A 27,370-nucleotide genomic window follows, 5' to 3' on the forward strand; every position below is an offset into this window, starting at 1 on the left:
AATTCCAGCAATTACATGGCTTAATTTACCATCTATATGTTTATGGCTCAGGGGAGGGACAAGATTTATGAAATAAAATGAGGCAGGAGCTTGTATAACATGAGAAGCACTCAGGACTCCAACTCTCACATCTTTTAGCTCCACAATCCCATCATTCTCCCTTCCTGACTTAAGGTTTGGCTATTTTGTTTACCTGGAACAGCGATTTCCAACCTTTTTCATCTCATGGCACACATAAACTAATTACTAAAAGTCTGCAGCACGCCAAAAATATATATGTTTTTGATGATCTAACAAAAAATAGGTATAATTTTGATTCATTCTCACCAGTTGGCAATTGTTGTGTTGGCTGTTGTCATTTTTTTTATTTGACAGTGTAAGGGAAAAGAGGTCAGTGCCTCTGACTAGTCAGGTGTTGCATGTTTTAAAAATTCTTGCAGCACACCATTGTGCTGTGTCACAACAGGTGAAAATCACTGACCTAGAACCTTATCACAAACTCTTCCTCAATTTTACTAAGCCTTTAGTTCCCTCAAGTTTTCCCTCACCATGTAGACTTTAGCCAGTGCCTTTCTTTTCTAGGCTTTGAGTACCTTGTACTTGCACTGCAAAGCATAGTACCTGGTTTAATATTTAATGTCTATCTCTCTGGTTAAAAATATAAACCAACTAGAATGAAGACTATATCTGTCCTATTCACTGTCTTCTGTCCTTCTCTCAGTGTTTTAAATATAATGGATATCAAATAACTACATATTAAATAAATGGAGAACTACATGAATAAAATATAGACTTCATTTTTACAACTTTTTCTTTGGCTAGCATATCAATGGCCACTACATATTCACACGTTCATATGTTATTAGTGCTATCTAGTCACTTCCCACAGTTATTATTATCACAGAGCTGAAAACCACATATACAAGGCCTGGCACAGATAACACCCCTTTTTATTACAAAATTTTTTATTGCAAAATCATAAGCATGTAATTCTGTAACATAACAACATCACACTCAAGCACACCATATGACATTGTAGGTTAAATTTCCAAATTAAAACTATAAATTAGTACAGCCATATTATTACCCTACCAACCACACTCAAGTAAACTTTACTTCTGCTGGACCCTGTATTTTACCTTATTTTATCTATAAAAATGCATATTGCAAATCTTGTGTTTTTACATAAACTCAATGCTATTACTGAAAACATTATAGTTATGTAATACCCCATACATTTCTTTGGTTCAAGTGAGAACCACAGACTGGCTCGGGGAGGGAAAGTGAGACCCTGAGGACTGAGTGTGTGTGCACAGTGGCTCCATGTTCCTGAGGCACATGATTGGGGCCCCACGGTGATGAAAAAAAGAAGATTCTCTGTCAGGCACTGCTTCAGTGATGTCAAGCCTTCAACTTGAAGATCAGATCCAGAGTAAAATGAGGAAAAATACAATGTGTGCAAAGAATAAAGAGGAACCCAGATAAATTTGAACTGGTATGTACCAGGCCTCTGCGACTGCTCTTTGGTTGTACTCCATAAATAAATCCTCTTTTATTTAGTGTAATTTCCACTTAGCTTGTCATTAGAATGAGTCATTAGGATCCTGCCTGTTCAGATAAAACAACTATTAAATTATTTCTCCAGTTATTCTTGGCTTGTGGTTTGCATACTGCTTTTAGTGTTCCTGCCGAAAGCAATGATTCAGTTACAAGGTCCTGAATTTTTTTTCTCATGAACAAAGAAAAGAACAAATAAACATTACCAAAAATAAGATTTCCATGAAAAAAATTAAGCAATATTTTCAAACTCATCTTTCATCTCATACCTAAAGCAATGTTGTTGGGTAAACATCATTTTCCAAACATTCATTGAGATTCCCTGCTCATGATTATACTCACTGGCGGCCCTTCTCCCCAGGGGCACATAGGTTTGCTTTTCCTTAGAAAGCCACATAGAGCCTGTCTTGGCCCAGGGACTAAATATCATTCACACTGAAAACAACATGAAGTATCCCAGATAAAGTACTTCACTTTATGTTTTGTAAAAATCACTCACTCTCCTAACAGACTAAAAAATAACCACCTCCTTCTCTGCTTATATAAACAACCTTTCTTTCTACTGTCCCTATCTTTTTTTTAATCAGAAAAGTAAATTCAAGTAATACTTGGGAAGAAATTTCTCATTAACTAACTTTGTTACTCAGAAATAAATTCTACTTTGATCAAGAACAATAGAAACAGTAATTCAGGGACTATATATTAAAATAAAGAAATAAGATTAAAATCTAATCATAAGGAGTATAGGTTTGTGATGCACATCAATCTATCATTCCAGGAGAACATGTAATTTTCTATGTAATGTGTCTTCTAATGTGTGTGTGTGAGAGAGAGTGTGTGTGGAGTGTATGCATATTTTCTTGTTTGTGATATGGTTGAATCATCATAAATAATTTATAAGATCATCAAATGGTTTTAAAAACTCATAATATTCTCATCATGTACTATAAATGAAGGCAAAAATGTTTAAACAAGCAATAATATAAAAAGAAAATTCATCTAAAGTTGATCATCCATGTAAATAGTCTTCTCTTTCAAATGGTTATCTGATGTTTTATACAGTTACTATCTATACTCATAAACTATATCTTCTGCACAGAATGTATTCTTTGTACTCACTGAAAGAATATGCTTTTGAGTTTTTTTTCCCCCAGTCCCAAAGACAAGCTGTCATCGACACCATTCCTGTCCCTTGCAGACTTACGCTGTTTGCACAGAGGTTGCCCAGGCCTGTGATTGGCAGGCCTTATATTCTGGGCTCATCAGAAGCCCATTTCCATCTCTCTCACTTCTCTTAGAACTTCAGACTGCGGTCCTTCCAAGTGAGAATCCTTGCAGACATCACTGAACCTTCCTCAGCTAGTGTTCCTCCCCCTTTGATCACACTCTTCATCAAATGGGACCATGCAGGTGGGTATGAGCTGGCACTTGATTGGGGGCCTCAGCAGCAGTCACAGGTGTATGCATGTGACTTGACACTTAGACACTCGTGGGCCCAGTTGTGGTTGGGACAACCCCTTTCTCCCTTGCCTGTTCCAATTATGACCAGAAGTTTAGATGTTTATAAGAGTTTGGGTTTTCTATCTTCCCTGCCCATTCCCTTGATTTGGAGAAGAGGCAATTGGCCCATAGGAAAGAAAGATGCTTGTGTCTACTTCTTAAGTCATCCTGATAAGGGACTACTTTCCCACCGCGGTTCTTTAAAGTCCCCCTCTATCTGCTGCACTTGCCAGGACCAAGCCCAAGACAACACATCCGTGCTGGAACTATGATTAGAGACCTTAACAAGCATCATACATCAAAGATCATACCATGTTCTTTGGGAGAGAAATCCTTTAGTTACTATTGAGATGAGTTTAAATCTTCATATTCAAACATACATTTCAAGAATGTATCATGCATTAAAGAAACAAATTAACAGTGCTCATATATTTCAGTTGCATTTTCCTCTGTTTTCCCTACTGCAACTGGGAACTAGACGATTTAACATCTAGAATTGTCGCCATCCTGATCTGATGCAGGTTTAACCACCCTTTTGGGAAAAATCAAATTCTAGCTCTTGGCTGCAGGAAGAACTCAATACAGTCACACACTTTGTTTGATCACAACAAGATGAAGAATTTTGTTCCAGAGTACTCATGGTAGAGAAGCTCTTCACACACTTTTGTCAAGCTCAATTCAATCTGCTTTTTGCTACTCTAATTTTTTATGAATTCAGCAAAAAATGAAATGGACACTTGAGGCAATGCTTAACCAATATATTTTGATTTTAAAACGTAGTCAGAATAGACAGCTTATCTGTACAATTGTTATTCGTGAGAATATAAATGAGAAGTCTGGTTGCCTTCAGAAAAAAAAATGCTAGTGCTGTCACTCCAGATAACGGACAACCATGCAAAGGTTTGTGATTTTAAAGATGCTGTAACAGGTACATCCCCTTCAAAATACCAGGACAGGTTCACTCACAATGTTGGTATTATGAACACTGGAATGGTTCTTTGCATATGAATCAATCTTCTTTTACTTTATTTTTCCCTCCTGGATATTTTAAAATCATTAATTCCCATAGTTATCATTATCACTTCCATAACTTCTACTTTAATTACAACTCTCATAACTCTGACTGTGTGAGGTAATCTGTGGCCAAAGGGCAGGAGAATTAATCTTAGTTTAAATTATAGAAATAGAAATTACAATAGGATAAACTGTATGACACATTTTCTGTTTAGATTAGTTTTTGGTGAAATTAGTTTTGAATCAGTGGACATATGAATAGCATTTGAAAAGTGTCCAGCAGAGCAACTCTGCTGCCGATGGCAGATGGGAACCGCAGTGTACCATGTAATAGTTCTGTATCCAGGAGAAGTATTCTGAATTCAGTCCTTAAAAATTGCATTTGAAATCATTTTCACTTTCTGGGTACTAAAACACAGCCTTTCAACACTTTTGAAAGGTATCCATCCTGGCAACCTGAATTAAAACATTGCTATATTATTATTTGAGCTAGAAAAAAATTTTAATGAGCATGATTCATCTCACTCTTTCTCCGAGCATTCATATTATGTGAAATGTTAAATGCATTCTTGTCACCAAAATGCTGCTAAAATGAAAAAGCTCATGCTACTGTGCACAAGAGTCCAACATATGTGCAGAATGTAGTCCTTGAAGGCTGCTGCCCACCTACAATCTCAACATTTCTTTGAAACGCTTTCCTGCGAAAGCTGCCCTTCTCACTTCTTCCTGCACACCCACACTATTCCCTAGCCCCTTATAAAGCTTTCTCAGACACCACCACCCAACACCATCTCTATACTTCTACAGAACTCAGGAGTGACCTGAGTGGCCTCTAGGGTCTGCCCTTGCAAAGAAGGCGTTTGCTCATAATACCCTCTTTATCTCGTGTTCTTCTCTTTTTCATCCCTCTACAAACATGACATCAGAGGCCCTTAATGTTCACATCTAGTTGAACATTTTTTTTCCACCTTTTTTTTGGCCTTGTGTCAGTACAATCAGAACTTGGACCTCATTGTCCTTCAGAATTTCTCCATCATCAAGACCTTGGATTCTGAGACTTCCCTCTGTGCTCACACTTACTTAACACTATTCTTCCCTCTCAGTCTTCAGTTCATTTCTGCCTGTCAGCCTCTTCCTTGCCTCACTTGTTTTCCTACTCTCAGTCCTTAGGGCCAGTTTGCTAACCGTCTTCTCACCGTGGATATAAGATTTTCACTTTCCATTTTATTCTCTTCGCCAGTCCCTAAATCTCATTTTCTGTTTTCCCACCTCCCAAAATTAATTCATTGCTCGTAAAATAATCAATAATAATCAATAATAATAATAATAATAATAATAATAAATAGAAATGGTCTTGTAATTTGGCTCTAACATAAATTCATGTTGCCCGGAGACACCTGGCTCCTCAATGTCCCTCAGTTATTGGAGGATCTCTGCTTTGGTTCCTTGTGAGGGATCCATAGATGATATTTGAAATCTTTTCCTCTTTTATCTAGCTCACAAAGTTTGTAATCACTTAAGTCATTGGGGTTGTGTCCATTGATAATCAATTCTCACATCTTTCTTTTTCCTGTTTTAGAAGAGCACTTTATTTCTTACCTTTTTTACAAAATGCCCCATCCTCTTTCTCTGCCTTTAACTGTGACACTTCCCCTCCCACGTCCTTATTGACTTACGCACTCAGTTATTCTGCCCACTTCCAGAGCATTCTCTGACTCTGCCTCACCATTGCCTTGTTCATTTTCTGCCAGACTTTAATAAGAGTGATCTGTTCTTACTGCTCCTTTGCCTTTCCTCCCACTGACTTACTATCTGGGTATTTACTGCGTAGCATCTGGTTTCTATTCCTACCCCTTGACAAAATATGTTCACCAGTAACTTTCTAATCATCAGTGATAAATCCCATGGCTTTTCCTCAGACCTTGTAGTTCCTGAGCTTTCTGCTGCACATAACTCTGTGAACCACCTCATCATTTTTAAAAAATCATTTTCTTCTCAGCCTCTAGTAACACTGTGTCCTCGTCTTTCCTCTATCTCTGGAATTGTCATGCACTCATCTCCTTTGCTGTCTTTTCTCTTCTCTACCAACTTCTAAATCACTGATCTCTAAACCATTCTGATTCTATCTTATTAACAGTAAAACTTTTAAACATGAACCATAAATGTGATATGGGTATATGTACATTAAATTACATATATATGTACTCTACTGACATACATGCAGTTATGTACATTTACTCTATTAACATATCATGCACATTATGAAACAAGCTCAAAGTAGAAATATTAAAATAAGTTAAAGTTAAAGTAAAAATATTTTAAGCAAAATTTTATTTTGAATATTAATAATATTGAGAAAATGGCTCAATGGTTTTCATTACTTTTCAAATCATGATTTTATACTTTGCAGTACAGTAATTTAATCATTCGCTTCATAATTCAGTGGACTTATATATTGAATTTTAATAATGTCACCACTAAAACATGCTGCTTCACAAAGATACATGGACCCAAACGAAAAAGTAAATTGTTAATTGCTCTAAGTCATGATATATATATTTCAACAACGTCTACTAATTTTGCTAAGATATTGAAACTGGCTATGAAATTCCTTCCTTCCCTGATGTCAAACTGTTTTTAAAAACAAAACAGATTTGAATTAGTAGTTAATTAATTAATATTTTAATAATTGCTTTTAAAACCCACCGAAATTCCTTAGAACATTTTAAGAATGGTTAGAAATTTTGTTTCCTAGTTTTTAAAGTGTGCAAGATGAGAGGTTCTATAGGTTGCACCATATTCACTGAGTTGTTTTCAGCAATAAAAAGCATGTGACATTAAAACTGTTTCCTAACAATCCATTTTCCAATGTTCCATACAGGATGCTTCCTTTATTACAGTCAGTTTTGTTCCTTTTAATTGAAGGGCCGGTCAAATGTGTAGGTTCCTCTAGGCAGCAGATGATTGACAGGCACTTACCATGGGCAAGGTAGACAAACATGAGCACTCATCTTTTTGTAAAATAAATATTAGTATTAATACATCTTTAATTTTCAAAAAATGATTCATTATAAGACAATCAGTAAACATTTATTTATTTATTTATTTATTTAAGCTTTCAATGAAGTTTCTATTGGCTTTCTGCCTTGCCAAGGGATGCTCCACTTCTGCTGCCATCAATGCCTCAAAACTTTGGTGTCCTTGACCTCAGACACCACTCTGCCATCCATAATCCTGTGGGTCGTGGTCTTTTGGATGGTTTGTAAGGAGTAGCTCTTGTCCAGGGTGTCAACAAGACTGAAGTCCTCCCCTTCTTTCAATAGGTTGTGGTAGGTGGCGATCTCAGCCTCCAGCTTGACCTTGATGTTCAGCAGGGCCTCATACTCCTGGGCCTGGTGCTGCCCCTCTGCCCGGGTCTGGGTCCACTCTGACTCCAGGTGCACCAGGATCCTGTTGAGTTGTTCCATCTGTGTGGCAGAGCACGTCTCCACCTCTCTCAGGCTATTCTCCAAACTGACCTTCAGATTCCTCATTGAGTCCAGGCGGATCTCCAAGGACTGGAACATATGTCTCAGCTCTGTGAGTGTCGTCTCAGCAGCACCTATCTCAGCAGTCTGAGAGGTGACCACTGTGGTGCTGTCTTCGATCTGATGGGACCAGTATTTATTCAGCTCTTCTCGGTTCTTCTGAGCCAGCTCATCATGCTGGTCCCAGATGTCTGCCATGATTTTGCCGAGGTCCTGAGATTTGGGGGCATCCAACTCCACAGTCAACCCAGAACTGGCAATCTGGTTTTGAAGACCATTTGATTCCTCCCTGTGGTTCTTCTTCATGAAGAGCAGCTCCTCCTTGAGATCTCTGTCTCCAGCTGCAGCTGAGTGATATTGGTGTCATCAATGACCTTTCGGAGCCCATTGATGTCATTCTCCACAGACTGGTGCATGGCTAGCTCCATCTCATAGTTGACTCCAAAGTCATCAGCAGCAAGACGGGCATTGTCAATGTTCAAAACAATGCAGGCATTGTTCACAGAATTTGCAAAGATCTGAGCCCTCAGGTCCTCAATGGTCTTGAAATAATGCTCCCAGTCTCTGACCTGGGGTCCCTTCTTCTCTAAGTGCTCCCAGATTTTGATCTCCAGTCTCTGATTATCAGCCTCCAGGCTTCTCACCCTCTCCAGGTAGGAGGCCAGGCCGTCATTCAGGCATTGCATAGTCTCCTTCTTGCTCTGGATGTTCCCTATGCCCACCAGACACACAGCCATCCCCGCATCCAGGCCCCCAGATCCCTAGCTTCCTCGCAAGCTGGTGGAGCGAGACACAGAGATCTGGGAGCCTGAGCCCCTGGTGCCTGCATAGATGCTGGCCACGCTGCTGGTTGCCCAGACCTGGTAGCTGGGCAACTGCATGGAACCCAGGGTCCAATAGCTTGTGGGGAAGCTGGAGCATGTGCTGAAGTTCATACTGGTCAGGGAAGCAGGTGAGAAGCCAAAACTCAGGTTGAAGCTCCAGTAAACCTTTATATGGCACAAAATAATGCCACAGTCCCTTCCCATCTCGACAGTGTCAGGAGGACTCTGCATTTTTGTTTTACACTTTTGTTTCTATACGTTATTGAAAACATTCTGCAGCACTTTGTAAATGTCTGGCTACTCTTTGCTGCAATAACTTGCTTATAATAATACTGGGAATACATTTCATGTATAGATTCATCTGTCTAAGCTTCCTTGAGGACCACTTTAAAACATTTGAGACAATGAAGCTGTTATTTCAGTAGCTGTACTTAGTTCAGTCTGCCTGTAAAGCAATGCCTTCACAACAGAAGTCATTAAAAATAGGATAATGGCTTCCTCAGTGCATTAATTTTTTTCATGGATTTCATTATTGAAACATAGTCTCACAAATATAATAAACATATATGTCAGGAAAAACCTGAACTCTTGTGCAACTTTATAGAAAATCTCCCTCACTAGGGTCACTTGTTCATTCAAACAATAACAATAGCTAACGCTTATTTTGTGCTTACTGTCTTATGTCTGTTTCATGTATTAGCATACTGAAATCTTCTGCATTTTTTCCTAAACATTTTTCCAAGAGTATTTTCCAAAAAAGAAATGGTTTCAATTTGTCAGCACATCACTTATTTCTATTAACTTGCCCATTTTTAGGAAGAACCAGTGTACTAAAATTATGTAGTTTTTTCTTTATTACTGTTTAAAAAATGCAAAGGAATTAATGTTAACTTTAGTGACTTTTAAATGTAATGAAGTACTGGATTGAGTATAACAATTATAAGCAAAACTGAAAAAAGTATAGAAAATTGCTTTTATATTTTTGTTGCTTAACTTCAAAACTATATTGTTGATCACCATGGCTTCATTTTCTCAGTTGCTAAAATCATGTAAAACAATACTTCGGATGTTTGTAAATCTTCATTTCAATCTTCATAACTTCACATTTTTGGCTGACATCTTGAAGGGTATGATTCATCATATTTTTCCTCCTAATATAACTTATGAAACATTATTAGAAGTGTGAAAGTTGCCAGTTCTACTTTTTTAGAGAAATCACTCAGTTGTCCTTTGCTCATATCATAAATACAATATTTTAATAAGTTTACTTCCTGAAGTATGTAATGCTTTTAGAAAAATGCACAAGTAATAAGAACAGCTCAGTGACTTGATACAAATTGAACGAGCCTGTGTAACTACCACCCAGGCCTGGAAATGGAATATTGGTAGTCCACCAGCAGCTTCTTCGTGCCTAAACACATCACATTTCCAATCTCTCTTCCCCAAGGTGCCTATTATTCTAACTTCAAAAATCACAATTAGTTCTCTTTCTTGTTTGGAAACCTTTAGACTTTGAATACTAGAGTACATTCTCTTTTGTATCTCGTTCTTTCCTTTTAAGTATAACTTTATAGAGTATTCTGTTCTATGAATATACCAAAACTTACTTATCTCTTTACTATTGAAGAACATTGGAATTTTTCTAATTTTTATCTATTATAAATAATGGTGTTATGAATATTCCTGTATATGTCATTTAGTGCACATATATATGTTTCTCTTTTGGGTGCACACATACATATGTTTCTGTAGTCATAGGATTTTGGGGCCATAGGGTATGTGTATGCCCAACTTTACCAAAAGGTTTTCTAGGATATACTCTTAGAAGGAGTATACAAAGTTTTAGTTTCTTCATATTCTCGCTAATATTTGGAACTGTCAGTCTTTATTTAACCATTCTAGTGATTCTATAATGTTATCTCGCTGTGGTTTTAATTTACATTTCTCAGATGACTAGTGTGACTAAATAGTTTTTCAATGTTATCTTGGTCATTGTGAAATGAAGTTACTTTGTGAAGTAAATCTTCAGGTGTACACCCATTTTCTCTACTGTGCTGTGTGTATTTTTGTAATTGGTAAAAGTTCTTTACGTATTTTGAACACAAGTCCTTTTTAGTGTCTGTACCTTATCTGTGTTTGCAATAGCCTCCTCCACTCTGTGGCCTGTCTTTTCACTCTCTTAATGGTGTCTTTAGTAGTATAGTCTTTGGTCGAGAGGTTGAGTTTTTTTTATTTTTTAAAATAGTCTTGAAAAATCCTTGTTCATTTTGTTTTGGTTTCGTTTGACTAGAAAATACAATTTTCCAACACCTTGAGCAGGCTCATCAAATCTGCAGTCCAGTGCAATTTCCTGAAATTTAGGGTGCCACTGCGTACCCTTAGCAGGCAGCCCAGGCAGGGCCCCAGGCTTAGCTGTCTCTGGAAGCAAAACCAAGATCCAGTGGCCAAGACTTTCCCATGATTTCAGTTAACAGTGATCACCAATAGCTGCTAACTTTATTACAAACAAATCAACAAAAAAACAAGTGTTATGTACGTCATGATAAAAAATAATATTCACTATCTATGGAGTGGTTGTCCAAGAAATCTAAACCTAAATCTATCATGCTCCAAGATTAACTATCAATTCACAGGAAAACAAGTCAGAACACTTTAAAGGATGCCCACTCATAGGGAAAACAATCCTAGAAAATATGTACAACGTGAAGACACATGAAAAAATATACTGAATTTCAGAAAATACGAGACCTGTCCAGAAAGTATCCAGCCAATCATGTACTAGGAAAAATAGACCTTCTTTGAAGGTACAGAACACAAGAAACTTTGTACGTAGAACAATGATGCCTCAGTCCCCTTCAAAGCAGGCACCTTGGGATCTCACGCGATTCCCCTAATTGCTATCAGCTGCCCCATCCTATTTTCCTGAATCTCATCAGCAATCTGAAATCTCTGCCCTTTGAAAGGTGATGTTAGTTTTGACCAGAAGTTGCAGGGTACTGAATCTGGGCTGTAGAGGGGCTGAATCTCCTGGGTGATTTCATGTTTCACCAAAATACTCTTCAGGAGACGTGATGCATGAGTGGGGGTGCTGTTGTGATAAAGCTGCCAATCACCAGTTGTCTACAGCTATAGCCTTCAGAATCATCTAAATAATTTCCATGGAGAAATGTTCAAGCTAAACGCAAAATTTGATGCAGATTCATTGCTCTGCTTGCTCAGTCATTTTGACTGCGACAGCCATATGATACACATGCTCACTCAAGGATCTACCACTCCACTGACTAATACAGTGAAGTCATCATTGTTCACGCATGTGTATCCCAGTCCACTCTCCTTGGCTGCCAGGTTACATCAATGTCATGCAAACCATTCTCATTATATTAACTACAGCTGGAATTTTTGTGGGCAGACATGGTAGGATATAGATTCTTAAATCATCTCATTTGCCTAAAGTTGAGGTTGGGGATTAATTCTCAGGATGACCTATCTAGCTTTCCTATGGTTTTAGAGAAGGAGAATTTCAGAGTCTTGACTCTACTCCAGAACATACACAGGAAACTGCAATTTAGAAAATGTTGCAGGAAGAGGCTTGGGTGCTCAGGAAGTGAGGTTGCAATTTAACAATGAGACTGAGCACATGAATAACATAGACTACATGATGTGTTTAAAGTCGACACCACGGATCTTGAGAGGTACCACAAAGAACAATGAGACAGCTTCTGAATCAGGTGACATGGTATTAAAGAGGCCCTGGGCTGTAGACCAGAAACGACCTGCCTCACCCATCAGAGCCTCTGAAAACTTTGAGTCACCATGACAACTCTTCTGAGGCACAGGCATTGATAGGTGATGAAGTAATATTGCTCACCTGGGCAACTCTGTGCTGTCTCCTCTAGGGCATGGGATGTAGAGACTTGTTTATTTAATGATGATCAATGTCTCTCCTAAAGGACTTCAGGGAAGTCAGCTAGCTAGTTTGTATTCTTCTTGAAGATTTTTGGGCACTAAGCCTCCAAGCATTAATCAGACTACATACATTCATGGTGAATAAAATCATCAATAAATCCATTCATTTAGATCTGGACCTTCCTGGAGGGAGTTGTTGGTAGACAGTAACACAGACCAGATCCTCCAGCGTAGAGAAGCTCACCATCCATCATGGCATTTGCTCTTGGCTACTCACAGGGAATAAAGAGAAAAGGGAAGGATGTTTGGATCCAGGTGTCTTTTCCACTTATATATGAAATGTTCACATAATCACAGAAAATTTAGACAGATATCTTTTTTTATTTTTTCATAATGTATGTCTAAAGTATTAGCTTGAGAGGAAATTAATTTTATTACATATAGTTTGTGCAGGAAGTGGAGAGATCTTAAATTTACACCAAGGAAAAACTGACTATGAGGTGAAGTTCAGACACACACAAACATACACACCTGCATACATTCATACACAAACACACACCTGCAAACATTCATACACAAACATACACACCTGCACACATTTATACACAAACACATGCACCTCAATATATTCATACACACATGCACCTGCACACATTCACACACAAACATACACACCTGCACACATTCATACACACACATGCACCTGCACACATTCATACACATACACATACATTCATACATGCATATTTAACATTTGAAATTCTGCAGAAAATGCTCCAACTCACACATCACTTTGAAGAGAGAGTCAGTAGAGAGTAAAATTGATAAGAAATATTTAAGAGCTGAGTATTTATTGACATAGGTTTTATAACACCAGAATCTAGCCCCGGGATCATATAAACACTTTAAACACATTAAAATCTCTACACAAGTACATGATCTGCATGATCTGCCAAGTTAAATCTCAGCTGACAAAGAAACTGTAAGAGCCAAAGTTGATTAATCAAACTCAAATACAAAAGGATTAATCAATATCCTCAAATGCAGACCACACTGGAGTCTGGCTAAAGGCTCATCGCTTTCAGACTCTCTTCAGATTATGCTTATTACTTGCCATTTTATTCATTCTTCTATATTCATCTTGACCTCTTAATGTAGTAAGAATTGTGTCGTACATTGCCAGTATAGTAATTAGAGGGTTTATCCCATTTCTGAAAACTAGAAAGTAATGAGTAGGTAAAACTGAAAGACTAAATAGAATAAAAACAATATATGAGCTGTCTTGAACTTTCTTTCCCCCCACACTTCAGAGAAAAGGTTAAACAATAGGAAAAAAAACAAGAAAGAACTTGTGAAATAATAACAATATGATAATTAGTGAAAACAATGCTCAGGGGCTGTTTTATTTAAAATATCATACCTCTCTTGCTTTAAAAATTAGGTTGTAAACAAATATTTGATCAAGCCACGGGGAGGTTGTGACTTTATCTTAGTAGTAATCGTGTACTGCCACCAGATGGCAGTCTTCCCTGGCTCTTCACAGCTCCCTTCCAGAGTCTAGCACAGCTATTCACTGCTGACAAAGCAGCAGCATTGTATCTGTCTAAGTACTCGGTTCAAATATGGGAACTCGGCCAGGACTCCGTGGCTCCAGGATTAAATGTCTTTCATTTGAAAAGAGACTTCCATGGGCAGAGGTTTTTATTTTTTCAAGTCATCCATTTATCTTCTGGACAAAGGCTATTTACATAAACTCCAGGCTTAAGTTGAGCTTCTCAGGATTGCAGTTGGCACCTTTCCTTGATGCTCAGGACTCCGAGAGGCTGGTGACTGCACTGGTGAATGTTTCAGTGTGTTGTATTTCTTAAAGCAGCGCCAAGTGAGAAGTATTCAAATGCCACCCATATCTCCAGTATTCTCATCTAATCTCTCAGCTCCTAGAGTATTTACTTAAAACATTTTCATTTTCTTGGCATTCAATTGTACCTTTCTTTGAGATATTTATGGCTAATGTGTAAAGTTTGAGAATTTTACTCTCTGACTACATGTGCACAAATACATCATAAACTAATTCTAGAATAAAAGGCATACCTTAAGGATCAGTGACATTTGCATTCAGCAATTACCAGAAACTGAAATTCATCCACTCCCTATTGCTAGAAAACCTCACTGCCTCTTCCAAACTATTTTAATTTGTACTTCTAAGAAACTTATATCCCTGACAAGGATCAGTATTAGTGGATTACTTTTCTGATACCGGAATTCACACAATACAAGATGCTATCTATATGTTATACAGAGTATAAGCTGTGAACATTCTCTCAGGGTACCTGCTCGGGGTCAATGGTGAGGCTTTGGGGAAGGGATTCTCAGGCAAGGGTGTGACGATGACTCAGGGAGACACATATGAGGTGGGGCTCTGTCCTGATCACTTGGCTTTCTCTTATTGAGTGGTAGTAGAACATGCCATCCCAAACATGACTATAAGAGTTCAGCCTCTTTGGAATATTAATTACTTTGAGCTGCAGGAACTTGACAAACAGCCAATACAGGGAGAGCCATCTCTGAACTCCCCTGACGGGTTTAAAGACAGATCCTCCAAAAGAAACTTCATTGTCTTAAATCTTCCCTGGAGTTTCATCAACCAGAAGTTTGACTCTTATTACAGGAGACAAAGGAAGTCATGACCCAGGCAAACTTTGTCACAATGATCTTACCTCTCACCTGTTCTTCTTAGGGCCCCTTCATCCTATCCTTCCTAAAACCAATTACTCTCCCCTAAGAGACTTACATAACCCCACCCCTTTCTCTATTAAGATGATATTTAAGCCAAAAGTCTACAGTTACCTCTTCGGGTTATTCAGGTTTCCTGGGTATCTCCCACGTATACTTGACTTTTACATGTTAAAAAACTTGCTATTTTTCCCAGCCAGGGAAAATGCCTGGGTTGCAGGCCATAACTCCCAGCAACCACACATTGATGTTTCTCTCTCTCTCTCTCTCCCTCTCTTTCCTTTCTAAAAATAAATAAATAAATAAAATCTTTTTTTAAAAACTTGCTATTTTTCTTCTGTTAATCTTTCTTAGATTATAGAGGTCTCAGCCAAGAACTCATAAAGGTAGAGAGGAAAATTCTTTTTTCCCCTACATTACTCACATCTCACAGAAAAGACACAAACTATTGAACTAAACTATGAGCAACTTAACCCTGCCTTACATTCTCAAACTCTCCCCTCACCATGCTCCACACAAGGCGGTATGTTGCAAATCTAGAGAATGTCAACTGTTTTTTTATATGTGTAATATAAACATTATTGTATATGTATGATATATGTATAATATATGTATAATATGCACAATATAAAAGCATTAGAATTCAGTATAAACTTAAGTTTAAAAAATTCTCATTATCCAGAACTAAATTCACAGTCATTCACAAAGAATGGGACTATAATACAGTTGTGCAATATGTATCTTGTGAATATAATCATGCATAAAAAAGGAAAATTTTCTATGGATGAGGAATTGGAGACCAAATTATCTAGGCAAACAAGGAAAGGCTGTAGTATTTTTTACCCTAGTGGAAAACGGAGGAAGTTCCATCCTACTTCAATAGCAAGGAGTCACAGGTTTTTCATATACAATTAGAGTTTTCAACTTAACTTCAATACTTAAAATTTCTCTAAAACTCTTATTCTATAACCCAAAGAATAAATTCCAGACTGAACCCTGTGACCTTTAAGATATTCACCACCCAATTTCATACCTCCCCTTCTAGCTTTGCTTTGTAATTCTCTGAGTACACCCTGACCTTGCTTATTTTCCAGTACATCTTGCTATATAGTGTGCTCCTGGCAATGTTCCTACTAGCTTACCTTTCAGATTTTCAGGGAGTCCTCAATACATATTTGATGAGTGAGTTAATCAATTAAATAACTCACAGCTACTTTTCTGACTAGGCTTTTCTAAAAAATTCCAAAATGCCAGGGAAATATATTTGTTCACTTTTCCTTGGGAAGCCCTGGAATACCTGTGTATTATATTAGCTTCCTCGGGCTGCTGTAGCAAATTACCACAAACTAATTAGCTTAAAACAGCCAAAATCTATTCTCTAAAAGTTCTGGGGGTCACAGGCTGAAATCACATATCGGCAGGGCCATGTTCCCTTCAGAGCCTCTAGGGGAGAGATTTTTTTTTTTTTTTTGCCTCTTTCAGCTTCTGGTGGCTATTGACAGTTCCTTGGTGTTCCTTAGCTCATGGCTGCCTTATTCCAAATTCTTCCTCCATCTCCCCATTGCTTTTTTCTGTATGTTTTTGTGCATCTAAACCCCCTCACTTTCTCTCTCACAAGATATGTGTAATGGCATTTAGGGTCCACCAGTTAATCCAGGATAAACTCCTCCTCTCAAGATTCTTAATTTAATCACATCATTGCCTTATAAGGAAATATTCATTCTTTTGACATATAAAGTAATAGTCAAGTATATCAGGTGATTGTGATGCAGACATCTTTGGGGGAGGGGCCATATACGCCTACTGCAACCTGAGAACAAATAATTAACCTTATGAGAACAGGAAATTCAAACTGAGTTCAGGGTTCCTATGACAAACACAATATTTCTTGGTTCGACCTAAGCCCAGACATTTCTATAGCTCTCCAAGGAAAGTTTTACTTATGGTGTCCAAGGAGATTGCTATTGCTCAGTGAGCTCCAAATACACCAACACCTAGAAAACAAGAGGATGCGGAAGACCAAGGCACTGAAAGGGTAACTGGGGAGACAGACTGGATCAGCGCACTCTCGTCCTGCCTGTTGGATAGGCCAGTGCTGTGACTGTGTGGGGACAGAGATCCCAGGCACATGCAGTCCACACGAAGCATTTGTGAGCTAGATCCTAAATGTGGACAAGAAGCTCAAAATAAAGGAGCAATTTTCACTTCTGAGGATCCAGGATAGCAAGGGTGAACTGCTGTGGAACAAAAAATAAATCAAAATTAATTCCACCTACTTCTAAGAGTGAGGAAAAGAGGAGGAACCAGCCAGTGGGAACGAAGAGGTGGCGTGTGAAACAGGGAGGGCCCGGGCAGTCTGCTTAATGCTGTAAACCTAACAAATTGTTCCAAGCACATAAACTAAAAAGAGGTTTTGTATGATTCTGCAATCTGCCACTTTACCAACATTCTCGTACTCAGAGATTCCATTGTACTAATAGTTAAAAACAAAAGTCATTTTTAATAGTATTCATTGACGGATTCATATTCAGCTGGTATTGAGCCGGCTGGCATCAGCCCACAAGCAAGGCATGCCATCACTGGCCAGTGCTCATCTTGATTTTCTCCAGTATCATCACTGACTGTTTGCATGGGCACGTGAGGACAGGGCTGGAAAAGGAGCCATTGGAGAGGAGGTCACTGGACCTCGAGACAGAGATTGTCCCCTGATTCCTCCAAAGAAAGAAATAGGAAAATAATAGGAGCTTTGGCAATAGGAAACTAATTGTCTTTTTCCTGCTTTACAGATTTTTTTCTGAGCAGGAAGAAAAATTTTATCACAAAGGCCATCTAAAGGGGAAAGGATTAAAATGTATGAATTGCCAGTTACAAAAACAGCCATGGGAGGCAAAGTACAGCATAGGGGATCTAGTCAATAATACTGTAGTAAGTATATATAGTATCAGATGGGTGCTACGCTGATCTGGTGATCATTTCATAAATTACATAACTGTATAGTCACTATGTTGTGCATCTGAAACTAAGATAAAATTACATGTCAACTTTAACTGAAAAGTTAAATAAGTAAACAAACAAACAAACAAACAAAGACCACCTAAAATTGTTTAAAAACCCATGAAATCAAGTCCTGGAATCTCAGACACCTTCAGAGCCCCGGCAGCAGGGACCACAGAATGAAAAGGAAGGGTCATATTCGTGATTGACTTCAGAGCTGAAGTGACCAGTTTGTGATGATCCCTGGTTAATGAGAGCATCTCGTCAGACAAACAGTACAGACGTTTGGAAGACTCTAGTGGAATTGAATGTTGCTAGAAATCTTTATTGGAAATAAAGTTCAGACTGTTCATAGCCATAGCTCAGTGATAGAAAAAATAGATAAAAAATGCTCAATAAAGTGATTTTCATCGAACTCAATTGCATAGCCAACCCAATTAATTCTCTCAAAAGTATCTCTTGATTAGTCTAATGCTCCCAATGTCATTAAAACAATGACCACATGTAAGGCCAGCCTCACTTTGCTGAGTTGCTATAGAAAGACGTGAGAGCATGAGCATCTTGATCATTTTTTCCTTTGCTATCTGAAAATAAAGCTGGGGTGTGGTTACGTATGATTGTGGAAAACGAGAAGACTTACTTATTGAACAATCTGTGATGGACATAGCACTAGACCTCTAGGGAGCATTTGTGAATTATTACTCCAAGATAAAACATTTACTATAAAACATTTTCAAGAAAAGGGAAATAAAAATGTATGGGACATAATATATATCATATGGTTTGATGATATATATCATATGATACATTATAATATGATACAGATTATATGACCAATATAATAAATGATATATATTATATTACCAGCACATGTTTTAACTAATAATCCAGAGTCTTTTTAATTTTTTCCTTTCATAACCATACTTGAAGATAGGTCCATCTCTCTCTTCCCCTGGTCATTTATACAGGAAGACATTTGCACACGTTTGCTCGCCCACACCTGAAAAGCAGTTAAATTTTATAGATACTATCTAGAAACCAATGAAACCCCACAAATTTGTAGCTCAGTAAGATATTTAGTTTTAAGTCTGCAAACTTATCATCTAACTTCATTTTTTAACCAAACATGTCATCAATAATGTTTGTTATTATTAACAGAGGCAGAGCAAAACATAATGGTTCCCAATACATAAATTATTTAAAAAATATGGGAAAGTTTACCATTTCTTTTAAGCTTTGCTCTAAAGTTTTCTGGTGAGTATTCAGTATTTTAAAATGTCAAGTAATATCTATGCTGCCTCATTTTTATTTATCTTGGTGTTTTTCCTGATCTTGAAAAAGGCTCATAGAACAGCGTTGTTTGTTGCTGCTTATCAAATTTTATTTGCAATAATATAAACTTAGAATCATGGAGAAAGAATCTGCCAGACATGTTATGCACTCTACTTCATAATAAAATAAAAATGCAAAATGAATTGAACAAAGAAAGATAAGCCAACTGAGGATATACAACAGTTCTAGAATACATTCTTAAGGCTTGAAGAATAGAAAAGTCTGAAGACACAGCAGAAAGTGTTCAGCTATATATAATTTGACATTTAGTTTCTACAATTCCTTAAGTGACCTGTGGAAATCACTTATGGTTACTATGCTTTTCAGTCAATCCTTTACTCTAACAACTTATTCTCATAACAGACCTATTCATCTAACCAATTTCTTCATCTGCAGAATGAGAATAACAGTTACTGGCTGGCCAAGATAATGGGTAAAGACTGCTCAGGCTAGATGGAAGACAGAAGAAATCATCAGAACCCTGATAATTTTCCATGGGATGGCATTAGATTCACAAACAAAAAATATTTGGCACCAGTGAAAAATGACAAAAAGAACTGGTTGTTACGGTATTAAAAAAAAGATAACTTAAGCAAGCTCTTTGCAGTGCAGCTAAAAGCAGCATATGAAATCATAGGGGGGAAAGATAATATGGATCATTGAGGAAACAATATGGTAGTTCCTAAAGAAATTAAACTAGAATTACCATGTGACCTAGCTATGCAATTTTGGTTATAAGAGGTATGTCTAGAAAGCTGTTTCATATAGTGAAGAAGATACTAGATACAAGAAACACTGTACACACGACAATGATGCATCAGTCCCCTTCAAAGTAGGCACCTGGGAACTTCACACAGTTCTCCCAGTGTCTCTTTCACTGTTCAAAAACATTCTGCAAAATCCTTTGCTAGAATCGCCATTAGCTGCTTCATCATATTTTCCTAAATCTCATTGATGGTCTGAAATCTCCTGCCTTTCAAGGGTGATTCTAGTTTTGGGAAAAGCCAGAAGTTACAGAGTGCCAAATCTGGGTTGTCACAGGGCTGAGTTAAACATTCTCAGGTGTTCTTCTTGTTGCAGGCCTTCCAGAGCATAGATCACTTTCAACAGATTCTCGACCATCTTTGAAACGTTTGTGCCACCTTTAATTTGTACTGCACTCATTGCATCATCCCTGAAAGCCTCTGAATGAATCATCTGAATAGTTTCCAAGGAGGAATGTTCAAGCTTAACACAAAATTTGATGCAGATTCATTGCTCTACTTGCTCAGTAATTTTGAATGAGATAGCCATATAGTACACGTGCTCACTCAACAGCCTCCACTGACTAGTACAGTGAAGTCATCATTGCTCACGCGTACACATTCCAGTCCACTGTCCTTGGCTTCCAGGTAATACTGATGTTGTGCAAACTGTTCTTGTTATATTAACAATGGTTGGACATTTTCCAGACAGACCTTGTATATTCAAAAGAATTGAAATCAGGGATTTGAATGCATATTTGTACACAAATGCTCATAGGATTTGGTTGCTTTCACTATTGTAACCAATTTGGTTTCATTGTAACCAAATTGGTTACAATGGTAGAAGCAAATCAGGTATCCATCGATAGATGACTAAGTAAACAAAATGTGAAATATACACACAATGGAATATTATTCTGCCTTACAAAATGAAATTCTGACATAGTCTAGAACATGGATAAACCTTGAAGACATTATGCTAAGTGAAATAAGTCAGACACAAAAGAAAAAATATTGTATGGCTTCACTTGTATGAGGTACCTAGAGTAGCCAAATTCATAGAAACGGAAAGTAGAATGCCAGATGCCAGGGTGTGGTGGGGAGAGGGAATGGGAAGTTACCGTTTAATGGGTACAAAGTTTCAGATCGGTAAGGTGAAAAGTTCCAGAGATGGATGGTGTTGATGTTTGCACAACAATGTGAATGTTCTCAATGCCGTTGAACTGTATGCACTCTTAAATATTGGTTATAATGATAAATTTATTTTATATATATATATATATATAGTACCACAATAAAAAAGATAGGAATTTTTCTTCCTGGATTTTACAAAATCATGTATTAAAATTGTTATCATATAAAAGAGCAAGTTTTCATAGAAATATTTTACATGTGTAATGATGAATTATTAAAGGAAGGAGGAAGAGGAAGTGGGCTATTCTTTTGATTTTTCAGCATGCCAAGCCATCCAGAGAAGACTAAAAGGCAAAGTGACTCTCTTCTTTAGATTAAAATAATGATATTTCAGCTCAGGTGATAGTTTTGCATTACAGCCACTTAATTTCAAGTTTATTACTTGACTGCTAATCATCTGGACACCCAATTTTCCAGATATGAAGTCTAAGTCTGGGAAAATATGTTACCCTTTAAAAATTGCTTTTGGCCCACAAAAAACACTATACAGTAAATACAAATAACTGAGGTCTGGAAATAAAACCATTATTAAATCATTGAATTTGACCAACTTTCCAATATCTGGTATCAGGTACAATGATCAGAGTTGCTGCTAGAACAGATGTTCCACTGACTGCTCCAGGCAATTATTCTCCAATAAGTTACAGAAGCTGCCAGGGTAGTCTGGTCCCTTAGCTCAGGAAGCTGAAGCAGTGGATCCTTTGGAAATTTTCAGTGGAAACAAAGTTTCTCTTTAGTAGTCTCTTCCTGCTCATTTTCCCTCCTTCAATTCCTCCATCTCCCTTAGTACACTTATGTTACCCCAGATCCTTTTGTATCAAATATACAATTAAAAAGTAAGAGAGGGAAAAGACTAAGAGAAATGAAACACAATGGAACTCATTTTGATGGCTCCTGAGCTTTGGAGATACTAAAACAGAATGCCCTAACTTCACACAATCAGCCAAGGTGACCAGAACAGCGCTCTCACACAGTCTAACTTGGGAGAGCTTAAATTATTTCCCAGCCCTTATGGTAAGCAACTTAGACATATGTATCAAGCAATTTAGACATATGTATCAAGGACATAATATTATATTTTTGACCAATAATTCTGCCTATGGGAAATCTGCCTAAGTAACAAATCTTAACTATAAAATATTTTATAGAGAAAAATTAGAAACAATCATTCAAATGACAATTAAAACTCCAAGTAATGCAGAATAACTAGTGATATTGTGAGTAATCAGTAAGGTAGATTTTAAAGGCCATTAAAAAAGATGATCTTTTTAATACATAAATACCTATATGCTATATTGAGAAAAGCAAATAACAGTATGGTTTGTTATATAATGTGTTTGTTCTATATATCAAACTACAAGTGCTGGCCTGTTGGTATAAACGTTGTATATTAGTATTTTGCTCTGTGGGTGGATTTGGATCCAATTCTAATTCAGCATACTGAATTACATTGTTTAAAGAAAAAAAGTAACTTATTGTCTCTTATATTTATTGTCTCTTATATTTATAAACATGAATAGAATTCTCAAAGACTGCCCATCCTGCTAGAATAAGACTTAAACAGCATAAAATGCCTAATGTTGATATTCGTACTTAGAACACTGAAACTATTCGTTTCAAACTCAGTTGATGTCCAACTATTTCTCTAGTTTCTCACAAGTTATTTTTTCACTCCCTTCTACTTCCAAGCAATAATATTCTACTAAACATCATGAGGTTCTCTCTCTCACTAACATCCTGCTTCCTTACTGTGGACAAGATAGCTGCTGAGGCTCCAGCCATGCCATTCACTGCAATGGCTGACCTCCAACTTCCCTTTGAGACATGTCTTGGGATTTACATATATCTTTTCATGCTCAGATTTTATTTGCCATAACTTTGTCACATAACCAACCTAGCTGCAAGTGAGACCAAGAAAGATAGAGTTATACTGGTAGCCATACCCTACAAATTGGGGATTCCATGTTACAGAGGAGGATGTACAGAAGAAGAATTAGAAAACAAGTTAGCAATCTGTCATACAGCTCTCACTCTTTATTACATTCCATAGTACCTAGTGCTTGACCAAATAAGTATACAAGAACTATTTGATTAATAGCATTTTTAAGATTTAATTCAACTAACGTGAAGTTATTCAGTCACAAATTTGGGAGAATAATCTAGAAATGCCAATTCTAGTTATTTATATTATGTAATAAATCAAAGATGTGCTTAAAGATTTAACAAGAAAATATTGCTTATTAAAATATTTTAATACTATTAAAGTGTAAATCATAAATAACGAATGATATAAGACTGATTATATAAATTATAGTATATACATAGAATACAATACTATGCATGGAAATGCTGGTCTTACATTAAACGAATTAAAAAGAGCAGATTACAAATCAGAGTGTGCAGAATTATAGGCAAGTTTAGGTTTATGATTATTTATCTCTTTTTCAAAATAGTTTTCTAAAACAGCGTTTATGTTCAAAAGACAGCTCACATTAAAGTTATTTTTAGATCATATTGGGTTAAGTAATATCAGCATTCAAAGAGCACAGAGCCCATAATTCATATCAAATATTCCTTATGCTTTGGTCAAGTGATAATTGAGAGACACAAGAAAACTCCATCCTATTTTTTCTTTATTATACATGTGTCCCTACTTTCCTCCCATTCTCTCTTAGGCACTTCTTTTTTATCACATACCTGCATGCACATACACACCCTTGCACTATTGCACACTTGCACAGAAAACAAGCTAGGTATAAATTAAAAAAAATAGAGAAAATAAATTCACAGGGGAACCAAATCAAATCTCAGTAAGCTGAAAAAGAACTAAGAAATGCCACATTGTGAAGAGAGCACATACAAAAAGCAACTTGGTATTTCTGCTAGGATTTTCTCCCCTTAGCAGAGCTGTGAGTTGGGGCTAATGTCTGGCAGGGTCTGCTGGTAGTCTTCCCTGTATGGGGTAGATTGTATTTATCTGGATTTATTCACTTGAAGTGCCTGCTTTACCAACACATATAGTCAAGATTTGATGGCCAAATGAAGATGTTATGAATAGCACACCAAAATGGGAATGAATAAATAAGATTACCTTGCTAAAGTCACAATTTCTCAGAAACTTAGTTTCCATTTTAACTATAATAATAAAATAATATACAATTTATGCCTTACTGAATTAAAATTTGATGTTCACACTTCAAATATTTCATTCCTCAAATTATTTCATAATAAAAGCAGCCCTGGATTAAAAGCCAAGAGACATCAGTGTCAATTCTCGGTCCCACTCCTAACTAGACAGTGTGTTAAGGGCTACCAGCATACATGTAAATGAAGGAGTGAAATAAGATGAATTCTAAGGTCTCATTCAGTTTAACTTTCCATAATTCTTTGAGCACAGCCTCTTTAACAGTTTCACATGCCAGAATATTGCCATCGGCAAAAATCTCCTCATATGTAAAACTGGATCCAGCCTTGAGGATATTATGCCTCGCTGAATCTAGAGCTCACTGCAGGGTGAAAGCCATTCTTCTTTGGCTGGAAAAGCACATAATTATTTAGTCTATGCCCCTCGCAGTGTGGGTAACTTCTTTAGCCTCAATTGTTCAGATCTGACAAGAGCGTAAAGATATGTGGTGATTATAAACTGTGAGAAAAGCAACTGAACTTGATATTTATTCAAACCCCAGGATTGATGCTCTCTATGTCAAGTTAATGAGGAAGAAAAGTCTTCATGAAACTAGATATGAAGCACCACACATCAGCAGCTTATTTTGAAAGAAGATTTGAAACATGAAAGAATGAGTCATATTCGTAAAATGGCTCTATCATATTTCCAATCCTGCCTTAAGATTTCTGCTGCATGTGTCATATGCTTTCATAGGAAGTGGCATCCCTGCTGCAGCAGTAAATGTACAGGTAAGTCTGAAATAGATGCTATGATAAGACCAGGGAAATTTTAGAGAATCCATGAAAAAAGGTTAAGACTTCAATTAAGTAATCTTATTCTGTAAGAACCCAGCAAACATTGCCAGGCCATAAGGCTGAATGTTCCTGGACCTTACTAGATTGAAGATGAAATTTAAGCCATAAAATAAGCCTTACACTACCCTGGACATATAGCTGAGCTTGAAGTTTATTAGAGCATAATACATCATAGAGAATTGCAGCCAGCTCCACTGACCACTATAATACTCTGTCATGGGTTTCACAGAATATAGGAGCAGATTTAGAGTTTTGAGTAGATCAAATTATTAATAAAAAGGTGCTTTGCTTGATCTTTCCTGGGACACTAACAAAATGTCATTTTTAACCTCTGCTCATTTCTTTATGAAATAGGGACACTACCTCCTCAAGCATTCAGAAATGCTTGTGATAAATGTTTTACATAGAAAAAGTGTATAATGGCTTCATTATAATCATTGTTATTATGGGGTATTACCACACTTCTGTCCAGGGGTCAATCAACTAACTCTGTTGGACCCGAGTTGTAATGAAACAGCTGTCCTCATGGGGAAAGAAAAAATTACTGGTGTCCTACTCTAATTCACAACATGTTCTAATCACCTTTAGGTGAAAAAAAAATAGTTTTTACTGAGACAAAAACAAGGAAGCATGGTTTATATATTCTTTTGAGGAAAGCAAATATTTTTGTCATAACATTGGACTACATGAAAAGTGTCTCTTCATACATATATCTCCAGTATTTATTTTCTTTTTTAATAGATCTCATATTGTATTTTGTATCAAATGTGAGGTATATCTGAAAAAGAAAACACAGAACAACTCATTAATTTAAGTACAATTTTATTCATGTCTAATCACAATTTCTAAACCAGATGGCAATGCATCATTGATAAAAGGGCAATTCTCCTAATAAATCTTTGGGTTTGGATTCCCATAACATTTGCACTAAACATAGTCAAACTAGATCTTCTTGTTTGATGTGACATAGGAAAAATCTGATTATTCTAAGATTGGATAAGTATTGACACAATTTTAAGTTAATGCTTAATGTATGATAAAATTAAAATATGATACAGAAGCTGCTTGAAGAGTTCTGGCCAAATGGAGGTGTAGGTAGAAACACTTTGTTTCCTTGCCCAACCAAAACAAGAATAATAACCAATTTAAAAACAATAAACAATCAGAGCTGCCAGAAAATCAACTGCACGGAAATCTGACAACTAAGGAGTTAAAGGAATATTCATCCAGACTGGTAGGAGGGGCAGAGACAGGCAGCCAGGTGGGCAGAGAGGACCTGTGGCAAGGCAGTGGACTGTGCAGGCAAGGTGGGGCTGGCTGATAGGAAAACTAAAGATTCAAAACCTGTAGCTTCAAAATATTGTGGGGGTTACAAAGGTGGGCGAAACTTCCAGTCTCACAGGAGAGTTTGTTGGAAAGTGGGACTAGAGCAGAGCAAGTGGCATTGTCCCCTCTCTGACCCCTCCCTGACAGACAGCGCCAAACACAGCTAAGAGTGTTGCCCTGCCCAGGTGAATACCTAAGGCTCTGCCTCATTACAACGTAACAGGTCTGCCAAGACAAAGAAATATGGTCCAAATGAAAGAACAGAGCAAAACTCCAGAAAAAAGAGTAAGTGATGAGGAGCTAGACAATCTATCTGATGCACATTTCAAAACACTGGTAATCAGGATACTCACAGAAATGGTTGAGTATGGTGGCAAAATGAAGAAAGAAATGAAGGCTACACAAAATGAAATAAAGAAAAATACACAGGGAACCAACAGCAAAGAGAAGGAAACTGGGGCTCAAATCAACAATTTTGAACAAAAGGATGAAATAAACATTCAGCCAGAACAGAATGAAGAAAAAAAGAATTCAGAAAAATGAGAGGCTTAGGAACCTCCGAGACAACTTTAAGCTCTCCAAAATCTGAATCATAGGGGTGCCAGAAGGAGAAGAGGAAGAGCAAGAAATTGAAAGCTTATTTGAACCAATAATGAAGGAAAACTTCCCAAATCAGGTGAAGGAAATAGACTTCCAGGAAGTCCAGGAAGCCCAGAGAATCCCAAAGAAATTGGACCCA

General features: G+C 37.2%; 1 protein-coding gene and 1 pseudogene across 2 annotated transcripts in view; both read right to left on the minus strand.

Moving 5' to 3' along the window:
- The window catches only part of THEMIS (thymocyte selection associated), a 167,817-nt gene that overhangs the window by 15,961 nt on the left and 124,486 nt on the right, over positions 1 to 27,370 (minus strand). The window lies entirely within an intron of this gene.
- On the minus strand, positions 7,248 to 8,563 carry LOC123822252 (annotated as a pseudogene).

This window comes from Phyllostomus hastatus, unplaced genomic scaffold (genome assembly GCF_019186645.2).
Source record: "Phyllostomus hastatus isolate PE091 unplaced genomic scaffold, TTU_PhHast_1.1 phas_contig_40, whole genome shotgun sequence".
NCBI lineage: Eukaryota > Metazoa > Chordata > Mammalia > Chiroptera > Phyllostomidae > Phyllostomus > Phyllostomus hastatus.